This window comes from Sorex fumeus, unplaced genomic scaffold (genome assembly GCF_029834395.1).
Source record: "Sorex fumeus unplaced genomic scaffold, SorFum_2.1 ptg000003l, whole genome shotgun sequence".
Lineage (NCBI taxonomy): Eukaryota > Metazoa > Chordata > Mammalia > Eulipotyphla > Soricidae > Sorex > Sorex fumeus.
Genome location: NW_026606060.1, coordinates 907817 through 922987, shown reverse-complemented (window position 1 = coordinate 922987; position 15171 = coordinate 907817). Strand labels below are relative to the sequence as shown.

Sequence of the window (15171 nt, the reverse complement as noted above, 5' to 3'; positions counted from 1 at the left end):
CCTTCTCTCTCTCTCTCTCTCTCTCTCTCTCTCTCTCTCTCTCTCTCTCTCTCTCTCTCCCTCTCTCTCTCTCTCGCTTGCTTATGTTTTTTGGGTCACACCTATCTGTGTTCATGTCTTATTTCTGATTCTGTGCTCTGAGATCATATGTCCAGGGTACCTCTATGGGGTGTCAGGGATCAAACTTAAGTTTGCTACCTGCAAGGCAAGTACCCTACCAGCTCTCTCTATTATATCTCCACCACCTCTTTCTCTCTTCAGTCTTTCCTGTCACTATATTTTCAAGCCATTGTGTTTCAGTTGCCTCATGGAAGATGTGTGAATCTTCCTGAGGGGGAAAAATCATCTTTCTGCATTGAGCCTTAAGAGACTGAGGAGTTAAGAGGACATATAGATGGTTACATAAGAGGAATAAAGATCTCATAGCTATTCCATGTGCAAACAGCAATTGAACTAAAGAGAAAATATGTGAATATAGTTATTGGTGAATGCCCAAACAAGGATATAACACCTTTATTTGAGAGCTGAGCACTCATATCAATGACCTTAGGTAGGCTTAGAGGAGTACTCTCAACCTGTGAGAAATCCCAGCAGTTAGACCTGCCAACCTGTGTTCGCTCTTGAATAGGCATCTAGCAGTTAGTTTCTATATCTTTTGCTAATTACATGATCTATCAAGCCTGTGTTCTCTCATCAACACATACTTCCTCTATTTATCTCCCCTTATGTCATTCTAAGTGAATTTTGTTCAATAAATCTATCTTGCTTCGTGAGAGATAGAGATAGATAGATAGATGGATAGATAGATAGCGAAAGAGAGAGAACTCTAGGCAGCAGTGAGATTCTTGAAAAGAAATAGCTGCATGTTTTAGATTTAAAACATGCTAGAAGCTTAGGATGCCCTCATAGCATACCGCGTATTTCACAGTTATGTGAAGCAACAACCCAATTTTGCAAAAGTATCAGCAAAAAAAGGCCGAGGGGAAGCAGCATGCACAAAAGAATGAAGATGGTGAGTAGCAACTCTGTGACCAACTGGATGATGATTTTGGAGTGTCTGGGTGCAACATCTTTTGTGAAGGATTGGTACATTGGAAGTCCAGGGCCCTGCTCAACTTAGATATGGTCCTAGCGAAGTAAGGAAACTAAAACTGCATGAGATTATATCTTCATTAAGAGAGCTCAGAGCAGAAAAGAGGGAGTTAAAGAAAAATAAGAACTTTGCAACTCTTTTTGCACATTTGAGATTAAGAAATGAGATTTAGACTATTGTGTGTCAAATGATACAAAAAATGATCCCAATATTCAGATGCTGAACTGAATTTGTTAGAAAAAGCAGAGGCTTTCCTTCAGGCCTTATGAATACAGAATGAATTAATAGCAGATACCTAAGGTCCAATTGAGTACAGAAGGTCGTGTCTGGGACCCTAGATCTACAGCGACCGATCTTGCTCTTTCGAATTGTAACCTCCAAGAAAAGAAAGTCCGTGTTTTTGTTTTGAATTCCTCCACAGGACCTAGGACTAGAAGCATGGTGGGCACTTGATAAGCATTGCCCGTTACCTGATGAAGTAGAAGAGAATCAAGAACAAGAAGGCAATGCCTGGGGGCAAGATCATTCTAAAGTTCATCTACTGCCTTTCCCCATTTCCTGCCATCATCCACTTTTCCCAGTAGCAAAATTATTAGCTCTACCACTTTCTGAAGCTTATTAGAGGTAAGTAGGAGTCTTGCTTTTATTAAAGAGCAAAGTAATATTGATTCAAGCAGTGCAGGATATAAGCCACAGATATGGTGGAGATCTTATAAGTAGGAGAAACTATTCTAAATTTCATTACTAAGGCTGCACTTAGCACCACCACTTAATAAAGTCTTTGTAAGCCCTTCACATTGCATCTGGTTATCTAACATCCCCTGGTAGGTTGCCATCTGAGGAGAATAAAGGAAGCCCATAAGTGGCCTGTACCCTGAATAACATTAGCACTTCATCAAAGATGCAGCTTCTCCTTTTGATCCTTGAGGTGATGGAAGAAAAATGACCCATTAGCGCTAATGGGTCCTTGCAGAGAAAACCTTGTGCGTGAGAAGGAAGATATGCTTTTGCATGGTCCAGTGAGTGAACCAGAGTCAAAACGAACATCTCTTAAGGACCAGTTTCTGATAGTCTTGGCGTCATGTCATGACATGCTCTCTGAGTAGCAAGTAGTAGATTCTTGTAAGTATCCTTTAAGTAGGCCACACACACACAATCAAATCAACAAGACAACACAGAGTTTGAAGCAGAAGATACAAGCAGAGAACAGACACAGATTTAGTTAATTATATAATATGCATGAATATATAGAACATCTGCATATTTTTTGTTCCTTTCAAGAGTATTATCTGCCGAATGATATGAGGTGATATTACAAGTATCTATTCTCTGTATCTCCAGGAAATTGGGCATAATGACTAAGGAAACTGCACAGACTTTTAAGTTGTATCTGGCTAAAATTTCTTGCTTTGTCACTTCTTGGTGTTCCCATATAGGCACATTAAATTATATAACTCCTTTAAGAGTCAGAATATTCACTATGAAATAGTTTAATGAGGCCCATTTGCAGTGCAGTGAGCAAACCTTGGTTATATGGTTCACATGCAATCATACATAGTTACTTTTGAGTTGTTATGGTGGTGTGTCTGGTAAATATGACACATCCATAGTACTCATTCTAGCTGGATTGCACTGGAAAATACAAAAGCCTGAGAAGGCCAGGTTATCTCCTTATTTCCAGCACAGAAGGAGAGAGATATAAACATTACAACTCATTTTACTCCATTTAGTTTATAGCCCCTGGTGTAACTGAAGCGTGTTTTTCGCAATATGATTTTCTGACATATTTATATAGTCAGAAAAACATATAGTTCAATTAAATTTAAATAATTTTAATCTTTTACCTTGAGACCCAGTACTAGCACAGGATTTGTTAACTTAATAAATACCTTCAAATCTAATTTGATACCAATAGACAGAAAAGTCCTATGAACTCCAGGGATATATTGAAAGATTTCACCCAAATTAGAGAATAGTAAAAGGGCTTGCAAACTCATAGAAATATAAGTATCAATGGACTCTGGACGGCAGAGAGTTTTGGAGTCTTTTAGTTTAACTAAAAGAAAGGATAATGATGTATAAAGTAAGGACTTTATACATCATGGGGAGTATACCACATTACACATGAATTGCAAGTGGAGAACAAAAAATATAATGCCATCAAGTCAAAATGAATGCAGTGGTCAAAAACAGCATGAATAAGAGAGGAACTTTCACGGGTGATGTAAATAATGTTGATAGGTCAAGTCAAAGAAGAGGTTTGTTCACCAAATAGAATTTAAGCTACTGGTTTACCATCACACACACACACACACACACGACAATGAGAAGTCTTCATGCAGGTTAGAAGATCTGAAGCTGTAATAACTGTAATAGAAAAGATATAAAATTTACATTCCACATATATATGTAACTTTGTAGGGATCAAATGATACCTTGCGAGGGAGTGGGGAAGAAGTAGTGAAACAATGGCATGACTTGAGGGCCTTACACCTGAAACAGATAAATGATGTTCAGACATTTTTCTCTTAAAAAAGGAGCTTAAGGCAATTCAAGCAAAGACGTCAAGCTCTGCCTCCCCATAGCAGAACTGTGAAGGTATAATTAGTTCTTGGACTAAGCTTTCCTTTTAATTCATAAGTAAGTTTTGGTGCAGATGAACTCATTTTATTTTAATTCAAAGAACATATAGAAAAAGGACAGAAGTTACAATAACTTTGCATAATTAAAACCTAATGAAGTTTATAAAGACGATGTCTAATAAGGTGTATTTGGGGGGAAAAAGCTGAAATAATGTACATGGTCTTACTTTGTACAAGGTATTACAAACCTTAGAGGACTCTTTGGGATACTTACTTTCCTACCAACTAGGCTGGGGAAAGTATAATTCTGGACACTTTGCAAGACTGAATTTTGGGTAGAAAATTTAGAGACAGATCTAAACTTTCTCTCCATCACTGTGATTAGTAGAAAAAGAACATTCAGGCCAGGCATGCTTTTAAGTTATTTGGATTTTTAGGTGCTTTCCTCTACTCCAAGGAGTACATTCTGCCCTCAAATCTGTACCATCTTTAATTTTAATCTTTTGTGCAACCGTCACAAAAGAAAATCTGCAGGTCGGATGTTGATCAATACCTCCATGCAGCTTTGCTTTGGGAGTCAGATTAAACTTAAAGTCTTTTTTAATAACAGATGTGCCCTGTTAGAAGAAAACCATCAATAATCTCTGGGGAACAAACATTCATTTATTTACTTTTATTTTCAGGGGAGAACATAAATCACCATTTTGGGGGATGACTGTTTAGATAAATGATACTAAACTACCAATAGCAAAAGCCTCGTCGTCATCAATATTTCTCTCACATACTTGAACTTAAGAGTGGACAAATAATATTATTGACTAAACCAAGATATGGAACTGAATACAAAATACTACTCCAGACTGTATTATAATTAAATTATAAAAGAATTGCAACTGTGTTCTTTCCTTTATTACAAACCTTGGAGGACTCTTTTGGGTAAAAAAATGCTGTAAAGGGGGCCAGAGATGGAGGTCACACAGGGGGCACAGAGCTCTTGGGTTTTGTGTGTGAGGTTTCAGGATTAACCCATGAAAGCAAAGAAAAGCAAGGCAAGGCAAAGAAAAGCACAAAGAAACTTAATACTACTTGAGACTGTAAGTATGGAATGTGTGACCTGGAAGCAGCTGTCTCATTTCGTTCTGTTGATTTCAATTTGGTGTCGATGGGATGGGCTGGAGTGATAGCACAGCGGGTAGGGCGTTTGCCTTGTAAGCGGCTAACATGGTTGACCCGAGTTCGATTCCTCCGCCCCTCTCAGAGAGCCCGGCAAGCTACCGAGAGTACCTCGCCTGTTATGGCAAAGCCTGGCAAGCTACCCGCGACATATTTGATATGCCAAACACAGTAACAATTGTCACAATGGAGAATTACTGGGCCCGCTCGAGCAAATTGATGAACAATGGGAGGAGAGTGGCAGTGACAATTGATGGAATATTAAGAACATTTTTCTATGAAAGAACCCCAGATCACTGGCTGGAAATACTGGGGAATGGAGTCTGGGCAGTGGTGTCCTTTTTGACATACAGTCTCCTTCCTCTTCATTATTATTCACACACACAACATATCAAAACTTCTGAAGATATTGCCCACCCTCTTCCAGTACACCAACCCACCCGAAAACTCAGTAGGCCATTCTGAGTGTGGTAAGACATAAATAGCCTAGCCTGGGACACAGAGAGTGTAACATGCAGCCTCACTGTGGCGGAAGGTACCCTTGCTGGGTTCTCTTCACTCTGATTGGACCAAGAAAAAAAGAGGGGTAGGTGGGTGAGGACACCTAGTGGTACTCAGGGTTGACTCCTAGCTCTGTGCTCACAGATCACTCCTGGAGGACTCAAGGGACCATATGGGATGCTGGAGATCAAACTTGGGTCAGTCCTGTGCAAGGCAAGCCCTCTCCCTGCTCAACTGTCACTCTGACCCCCGGTGACAGGGGAAAGCTTCAAGATCACTTTTGCATTAATAAGGACCCCAAACCACTGACCAGCACACTGGACAGTGAGGTGCTGTGCAGTGGAGAATGTATTGACTTTATAACCATTCTAAAGCCATACACACCCAAAGGCATTTTTCTATTTTATGTTCACATTATGTTCCTCAATTGCAGGCTCAGTGTTCTTCATGACCATGTGTAAGATTCCTGGAAAACAAGGAGAATCCATATAAGCTGTCCTGACCCTCCATCTCAGCTGCATTCTGCTCTCTCCTTGAAGCTGTTCTCCAGCCCATATGCCAGTGGACTCCAACTTAAGTTGTGTTCCATACCAGTAAAGCACCCCTGCTTTTTATTCGGTTGCTCCTAAGCATACACTGAAAACCTCACTCTGCCATTTTCAGTCCATGCAGAGTTTGTCCATGCTCACTGGAGCTCCGCATAAATATACATGAGCTTCCTGAAAAATTATCTAATGTAGATTGGTATACCACTATAACTCTGGCAGGCATAAAATCAGATCCCTGCATCCCTCATTTGAACCTGCTCTATAGTTGGTACTGATAAAAATCCTTAGTAAAGTCCCCTTTTTATTTGTATGTTGTGTTTGTGGGTGGCAATTTCTAACCTCAACACCACCGAGCACTCAACATTGATGCCAAACAGGGGAATTCAAGTCAACAATTTGCTCTGAGATTCAAGATCTACATCATTCGAATATTTCATTAATCAAAGCAGGGTAACTTTAGAAGCTCTTTGCTACAAGGCATGTCCAGTGGCCACCAGCTTGATTTATTAGTTGTTCTCTTTTTTGTATATTCCTAACTCTTCTTTGGTATGTAAATTATTTAATAGAAATGTGTTCTGATGTGTTCTCATTTCTGTAGGATATACCTATGAATGTTTTACGCTTGTCTTAGATTTCTGAATTCACTCTGAAATCATCTTCCTTCACACACTGATCAACTTCTAGATTCCTTGTTTTATAGCATCAGAGTTTCAATCACACTGTTATCAGAATTTAAATTCCAAAATTAAATTTGAGCCTATTCTCATACTATTCTCATATTCCAAACTATTGCCCTAGAATGACGACTCAGCTCTGCCAATATATCTAAAAACTGTTCCTCCATCTACACTTCCTTTTCTATTTTATATTTGCAATCCTTTCACAATGGATCATTACCTGGGGTCTCCACTTTTATCCTTCTTTCTTCTCAAAGCTACAGAATTCTCCCCCAGTGTTGTTTAATTTCATTAAGCCCTATACATATATGAAATAAAGACCAAGGTTGATGTCCTGATTTCGACATCCAAGATTGTTAGACCATCCTTCCTCAGTAACATTAGGCAAATTTTTTAAAAAAAGGAGGATTAAATTGTTCTGCAGTTTAAGGTTCTTATGCCATGTACCTAAATAACACTTCTTGGATAGAGAATTGAGATCACAACAATGATCTCCCAGCATCATAATCTTTAGTCAAATCATGTTTTTCATTGCTCTAGTGCTGCACACTTCTGTCACATCATTGTTCTTGATCTCACAGGATTGCTTAAGTTATGGACACCCTTCCTCATTTATATTCAACATGCTGTCAATCTGGGGGAGGGGGGACTCAACTCAAATACCACACTGTTAATGCATTCCTGGGTTAGTCACATGGCATATGAACCTTAAACTCCAGAAAATTTAATATTCTTTTTTAAAAATGATTTATTTCACAGTGCTTTGGGAGGTGTTTTTTTCTTCCTATTACTTTCTAAATTCCTTGAAAATATGATGGAAGTCTTGGCTTCTTTATATCCCCATTTTCTCCTAATTGGCACTCATTCAATTAATAGATTAGCAATTTTCATTTGATAATCATTTAAGAAATAAGGGCATTAATGAAACCTTTTATAATATTCACAGTTATCCCCGCTCCCTTTCACCTACACAATCATAAATTTTATTATGGGAAATTGTCCTTCTACTAACACTAACACTTTGAACAAAGAAGTGAAGTCATCCTGCTTATTAAGGAAATTCAATGTAATGAATCTCCTCATCTTGATAATGTAATTTATGACCTATTTGAACTCATCCATATTTATTTGTATTTATAAATAAAATATGTTTTATTGAACTTATAAATAAAGACAGCTAGAATTACAGGAACAGTACTGGGTCTCCATGGATAGGAATGGGGACCAAATGCATACTGCATTCAATAAAGAATAGAGAGTAATTAAATTTGAGCAAATCTTGAACCTGTATTCTTTTTGTGCACACTCCGTCATTCTCTGTGTTGTCCCATATATGATTCCACCTACTCGCACAATCCTGAGATAGCTACAGATAGAGTTATAGATACTTCATGGCAATTCTTCAGATTCTCTATTCTGTTACCCTTTTACTAGGGAGGCATGCATTTACTGAGAATGCCATAGAATACTACCACACTACATTGTGCCTGATATTCTATGTAGTAGATTTGTGAATCCCATGTGCACTTCCTATGCACTTTAATATTTCTGATTCCATGTAGCCTTTGGGGAAACCAGTCGAATATTTATCATCATCATCATCACCATCATCACGGTCATGGTTCTCCTGTTGTTCATTGATTTGCTCGAGCAGGCCCAGTAACGTCTCCATCGTGAGACTTGTTACTGTGTTTGGCATATTAAGCTTTGCCATGCGGGTGAGATACTCTCGGTAGCTTGCTGGGCTCTCCGAAGAGGGCTGGAGGAATCAAACCCGGCTTGGCCAGGCCGGCTGCACACAAGGCAAACGCCCTACTGCTGTGCTATCTCTCCAGCCAATCATCATCATCATTATTATTATATTATTATTACTGTTGCTATTACTATTGCAGTACAGGATATTGAACTCAGGATTTCACACACACAATAGGATTCAAATTCCAATGGCATACTGGTCCCTAGTCTGTCTGTCACATGGTACTGTTGCTATAAGAGATCTTCCCTTTCAACAGTTTATGCATTTTACTAAAAAGGCAGTTTCTCATAGATTGTTTGAACAACTGAACTTAAGTGGACAGTTTCCTGTCAGAGGGAAATCAGGCTTTCTCATTGCTTTGCGTCCTTGATAATTGGTGCCGAGAAAGCATCACCAAAATTTAACCTGAAAAGGTAGCACAAACTTTACTATTATAACAATAGCTGACATCAGAGCAGTACCAGAGTACTTGCACAGCTACCATTTCCCTTGGTTTTGGTATCACAATCATGATCATCCTGTTGTTTGTCAATTGCCTCGAGCAGGCTCCAGTAACATCTCCTTCATCCTAGCCCTGAGATTCTAAAAAGTGCCACATTCAAGGCTCTTTCATGGTTAGGAGAATGAGACTCATCATTGTTACTGGTATTTGGCATATTGGGTACACCACGGTCTTCGTCCTAGCCCTGCAATTCTAAAAAGTGCCACATTCAAGGCTCGTTCAGGTTTAGGAGAATGAGACCCATCATTGTTACTGGTATTTGGCATATTGGGATACCATGGGGAGTTTGCCAGATTCTGCGTGTAGGCAGGTTACATTAGGTTGTCCAAAGCAAGAATGAGATAATAAGATGTTGTGCAGCCACCAATGTGGCCACACGCTTCCAGGAGCTGGGTTTTATAGCTGGGTTTTGGTATAAAAAATAAAATTTATCACAGATATATGTTATCAATGAAGATGCTATGTTTTTAGCCTATAGTGTCAGGGATATAACTGGCAGGATCCAATTCCAGGCTACAACTGTGATCATGTTCGTGTAATCAACATTGGCTTATATGATGTATATTCTAAGTGCCAAGGACCCGATTCATACAGTTTCATGACTGCAAAACACAAACACCTTGAGAAAGGCCTGGCTAGTGAATAAAAGTTATGGTGCTCAGTGTTAGCTGGATTCCAAGCAAACCAAGAAAGATCACAGATATGAAGGGCAAAGTATCTTCATGCTCACATAGACAAACAAAAGACAAAGGTCACCTGCTTCTAGAATTATCAATATTAAGTACTGAAAATCTGATGACTGGGCAGAATTCTTATGACTTCCAATGTGACTTTCAAATAAGCAGCAACTTTTCATTTGTCTCCCACAGGGTGATAGAAGTATGTTACTGGGCATCATCTGTGCAAACAAACCATGTGTAAACAAGATTGTTGTGTGTGTATGTGCATACGTGTATGTGTGTGTGTGTGGTTTTGGAAGAGGAGGGTTAGACAGTTTGAGTTCAGTTCTTTTTTTTTTCTTTTTCTTTTTGGGCCAGTGATGAACAGGGGTTAGTCCTGGCTCTCCACTCAGGCGTTACTCCTGGCGGTGCTCAGAGGACCATATGGGATGCTGGGAATCAAACCCGGGTTGGCCGTGTGCAAGGCAACCGCCCTACCCACTGTGCTATCTCTCCAGCCCCAGAGTTCAGTTCTTAATGTCTTTTCTATAGTGAAACTTTGATAGTTCTGTTGACGCCTACCATGTTTATGGTCAAATAAGTAAACACATTCAACATTCCAGAATTTCTGTTTCTAGTGGGTATTGTGAAATGCAATTGTCCAAAGAAGGGTATATAATAATGAAACTTAAAACATGGGCACCCACATGCATGGTTAGTGAGCTTATATGGTTGTAGTGGTGTAACTCGGAACTGACTGTCAGGGTTTCAAGATTTAGGAGGCAGCCCACCCTACTTCGAGAAGGCCTGGAGTTTTCAGCCAGGAAAAAAAAAACACACCCCAACAGTTGCTACCATGCCTCCAGCCAGGCCCCATCACCTCATGACTGAGCTCCACAGGGATGCCAACCTGCTCAAACTTTCAAGTGTAGCAGGGTTTCCTCTACTAGGCTGAATACCGCAGAACTGCTGGAAGTTAGGCTGGGTGATCTCCCTTTTCCATGTACTTCCAGAAACCCTAGCAGCCCTTGCCCATTAAGGGCCCTGTTTCAGAGACTTATAATTAAATCTTGAAAGAGATCAACTAGTCTCTTAGATAAACAGGTCCTGGATGAGACCTCTGGGGTGATCTGGAGGGGGATGGGCCAAGTTCCCACCCTACCAAAGTTTCCTCAACTGCCATACCATACCTCCAGCTGAACTCCACAATCTCATTACTGGCTCCACAAAGATGCTAAACTACTGAAAAATTCAGGTACACTATTTTTTTTTTCCCTGGCTGAAAACTCCAGACCTTCTTGAAGTGGGGTGGGCTGCCTCCTAAATCTGGAAACCCTGACAGCCAGTTAAAAGTCATACCACTGGAACCATGTAAGCTCACTAACCAGTTAAATATTCTGGATTTTTCTGGAGCGACAGTTTCAAACTCTGCAACACTAGCACCCTGGTAGGAGCATAGCAGATTGGATGGAACATGACACAGAAAACAAAGATGCTGACAAACAAAAACATGAACACAGAAGGCTCAGCTAGCAACAACTGCTTAGTAAACCCCCAAAGACTTAATGTCCCCGTGATGTGATGATGAGATGCAACAATTTTCAGAAATTCTCTTTTACTGACGTATTCCTTTTTTCTTTTTTTTCTTTTTTTTTTTTTTTTTTTGCTTTTTGGGTCACAGCTGGCGATGCACAGGAATTAGTGCTGGCGGTGCTCAGGGGACCATAAGTGATGCTGGTAATCAAACCCGGGACGACCTCGTGCAAGGCAAACACTCTATCCACTGTGCTCTCGCTCCAGCCCCTAGTGATGTATTCTTGGTCATTTCATTAGTGGTTACAAGCAACATAAAATAAATTATTTTTGACCTGCTACAGGAAAGGCTTGAGGGGTATTTGGGAAAATGAAGACAGTGGTGGAAGGAAGAGAGTTGGAATATTGACTGTCAATAACAAATCATCATGAACAACTTTGTAAACCAAGGCAGTGTTTAAATAAAATGTGTGTGTTGCGGGGTGGGTTGGGGGGGAGCTTAAAACAGATTTTGTTTGTGTAGCTGGCCACAGACTGCTGGAAGAGCTGGTGGGCATGGAAATGGGAAATAACAAAGTGAAACTGCTATGGAGGCGTGCATGGCCGTCCGTCTTCCTTTAGACCCGTCAGTGCCAGTGACACAGTGGCAGATGGGGTGCTAGTTCTGGCACATCAATCCATGCCAAGATAACTTTATCTTGTGGCTTCATAAATTCACCTTCAGGTAAAAACAGGATTCAAATCTTTTTTATTATCTTTTTCCTTTGACCCGATTCTAGCTGCAGACATTTAGATCCTCTCGGCACTCCTTAGCCCTAGTAGACATTCCTGCCACCAGGCCAAACTGCACCTCTCCGTTCACTGTTGGTGCTGCCTGGGTCACACACAGCCTGCAGAAGTTCCCAGACACCCAGCTGTAGCTCTGTCTTACACAAAATGTAGTACCTACGTGTGGGGGACGTTGTGTTCTCTGTGGTTCCACACAATTCATCACATCAACTCTTTGCAAAAGGAAAAGAGCTAGTGTTAGCAATACTTGACAAGTGAGTGACCTACTCTTCAGAAAGGCTAAGTTGCCTCTCCAAGGTAAGAGAATCAGTACGAGGAGAATGACGCTGTCATGCAAGCACCAACTCCTAGGCTAACTGGTCTTTGTTGCATCCCACAGCCTTCCATTGGTCTAGGACCGCTTCAGTGTCAGAAAGAGAAGATGGAAGGATGGTTCAACATGAAACCCTGGTGAGGAACAGATTGGTAACTAAGAGACCAGTAAGAGAACCTGTGGAAACGTGTTAATTTTCTGAGATCTTGATTAGCACCAGATGACTGTTTGACTTTGCTTCTTCAAATTTTTCTAATTTCAATGAAATGTTTTCCCCTATTTCAAAAATAAGGAGTTTTGGAGATGAGGAGGATATGGTTGTATGTAGACAAAATATTTAAAAAGCTCTTCCTCATACAATAAAAAGTTTTGTGCAAGTTCAAAATCCAAACTTCATCTTAACAAAAATGGGTAGGACAAAGGAGGGAAAAGAGATCAGCAGTTTGAGGAAGGCATAAAAGAAGAAAATGACAAAAGTACACACACACATACACATATATAATAAAACCATAGAAAATGTCAAAATGCCTCTAAATTATCATGTGCTTCATAGAGTCAAATAAAAACCACATCCTATTATAAACTCACTGTAAGTTTCAAAAAAGAAAAAATTTCCACCTGTGCCTGAAAGATGAAAGAGTTTCAATCAGGTCATCAAATCCTGCTGGAAGAACAGAATCTCATTATACGTCTCCAAATACACCCCCTCCCCAATATTGAATTTATTTATAAAGAGAAATATAAAAGTTTAATAGAAGTGATAGAAGGACAGCAAAGCAATGTGGAGAACTTTCCCTAAAGTCTAGAAAAAATGTAGGATGGTTAGCAAAGAGCAGAAGTACATACTGAAGATTTATTGATAGATCAATCATCGATCGTATTTTATCTTTACCTGGGTCTCTTTAAGGATCAATGAAGGCAAACTAAATATTTGTTAAAGACATACAGCCCTCCCGTTGATCATCGATTTGCTCGAGTGGGCCCAGTAACGTCTCCATTGGAGACTTTGTTGTTACTGTGTCTGGCATATCGAGTACGTCACGGGGAGCTTGTCAGGCTCTGCCGTGCAGGCGAGATACTCTCGGTAGCTTGCCGGGCTCTCCGAGAGGGGTGGAGGAATCGAACTCGGGTCGGCCATGTGGGCTGCGTGCAAGGCAAACGCCCTACCGCTGTGCTATCGCTCCAGCAATTAAAATAATTGGCTGTGGTGTCTGAGGAGGACTTCATTGGCTAAAGACATATAACAAATACCAAAGTTCTATGCAAGGTATTGGAAAAACTGGAGAGAGGGGAAAGCAGAAATACCCAGGTCTTGCAATTATACCAAACTAAAGTCTCAGCACCACACAAAATATTAATGTACAAATGTGAAGAACTCAGATTTATAGAGAGGAGGAAATATTTTGTAACATGAAAATGTTCCCTAAGATTAAAATAAATACTATATTTCACTTGAAATGCGCAGAAGGAAATCTTTTTTAGTATACTGCCAAATATATATAGTAGTGCATTTTTAAAGGCTGTGATATAGTTGGTTCAAACTGTCCTCCTAGCCCCAGAACTGGCGAGCGGCTTGGCGTGGACTGTCTTCTGAAGCTGCAGCGAGCTCTGGGAGACTAAATCAGATCCCACTCTCAGATGCTTACAAATTTGTCTCCAATATGTAGTAGCAAAGGACACCTTCAACATTCTGCACACCTAAGAAATCCCAAAGGCATGAGGATAGTGATGTAACAGGAAGAGTGCTTAGAGATGAAATATGGGTGAGAAATCAATTTTCGTGATGTAAATGGCCATACATCTCTATCCTAAAGTGATGGGACCACCACTGTCCTCTTCATTCCCTCTGTTCATCACTGAACATTTCCTAAGAGACTTACATAATCTCTGACTTTTATGACAAATCGGTGTGGTTGTGCAACTCAACTCCTGTGATGATGCAGATATTGAAGTGACACTTTCACTGAGGAGCTCCAGCTCCCACAGGCAGTCCGGCTCCACCCCTGGTGTGCCCTGAATACTGAGACGAAGGCTAAGGGTGGCGAGCTGCTCCTGGCCCCAAGCTGTCCCTGATCACCTTCAGGCATTTGCTCCTCCACTGCAGAGTAGGTACCCTCTATGCTTTGAATTGATCATGTGAGATACACAGTCACAAAGTGTTCGTGATCGGGTTTCAGTTATACAATGTTCCAACACCCATCCCTTCATCAGTGTACATTTCCCACCACCAATGCACCAATGTCCTCAGTTTCCCTCCACCATCACCACCACACCCCCAAAGCCTCTATGGTAGAACTCTCTCTCTCTCTCTCTCTCTCTCTCTCTCTCTCTCTCTCTCTCTCTCTCCCCTCTCTCTCCCCCACTCCCTCTCTCTCTCCTTTTGGGCATTCTGGTTTGCAATACAGTTACTGATAATACTGGTAGCTTATCATGTGTATCTCCTTACTTCCCTTCAGCACTCAGCTCTTGTCCAGGTTGGTCATTTCCAGATACCACTGTCATAGGGTCCCCTTCTCTATCCTCACTGTCCTCCCCCGCCCCCACCCCATACTCACACTTGCGCCTAGCTTCCAATCATGGGCCAGACCTCCTAGCCACTGTTTCTATTGTCCTTGGCTATTAGTCACATATTATTATTGTACATCCCACAAATGAGCACAACCAGTCTGTCCCTCTCTCTCTCACTCATTTCACTTAGCATGTACTCTCCACATCCGTCCTTTCAGAGAAACTACAGAGAAGCTTCAGTCCATGCCCCCTGTCCAGGAGATTAATTTTTAAATTCTCATCCCATGCCCTGTCAACCTGCAGGTGTTAGCAGCAACTTGGCCAGGAGGAAGGGAACCTGACAGGCAAGGTGGGCAAAGCCCATCAAGTCATGTTCTGGGCACATTCGCTCAGCACACTAAATCCTATCTCTGCAGAAAGCTGAAAACGATACAGGGAGCTGAGGAGACGGCACAGGGAGAAGCAACAGGGAGAACTGGAGAGGGCCGAGTTGCCAAGCGCCGGGGAAGCCAGGGAGCAGAGCGGGAGAAATGGGAT

General features: G+C 40.9%; 1 protein-coding gene across 17 annotated transcripts in view; it reads right to left on the bottom strand.

Annotated features, from left to right (window-relative positions):
* The window catches only part of NRXN1 (neurexin 1), a 1264827-nt gene that overhangs the window by 658234 nt on the left and 591422 nt on the right, over positions 1 to 15171 (bottom strand). The gene's annotated exons all lie outside the window — the stretch shown is intronic.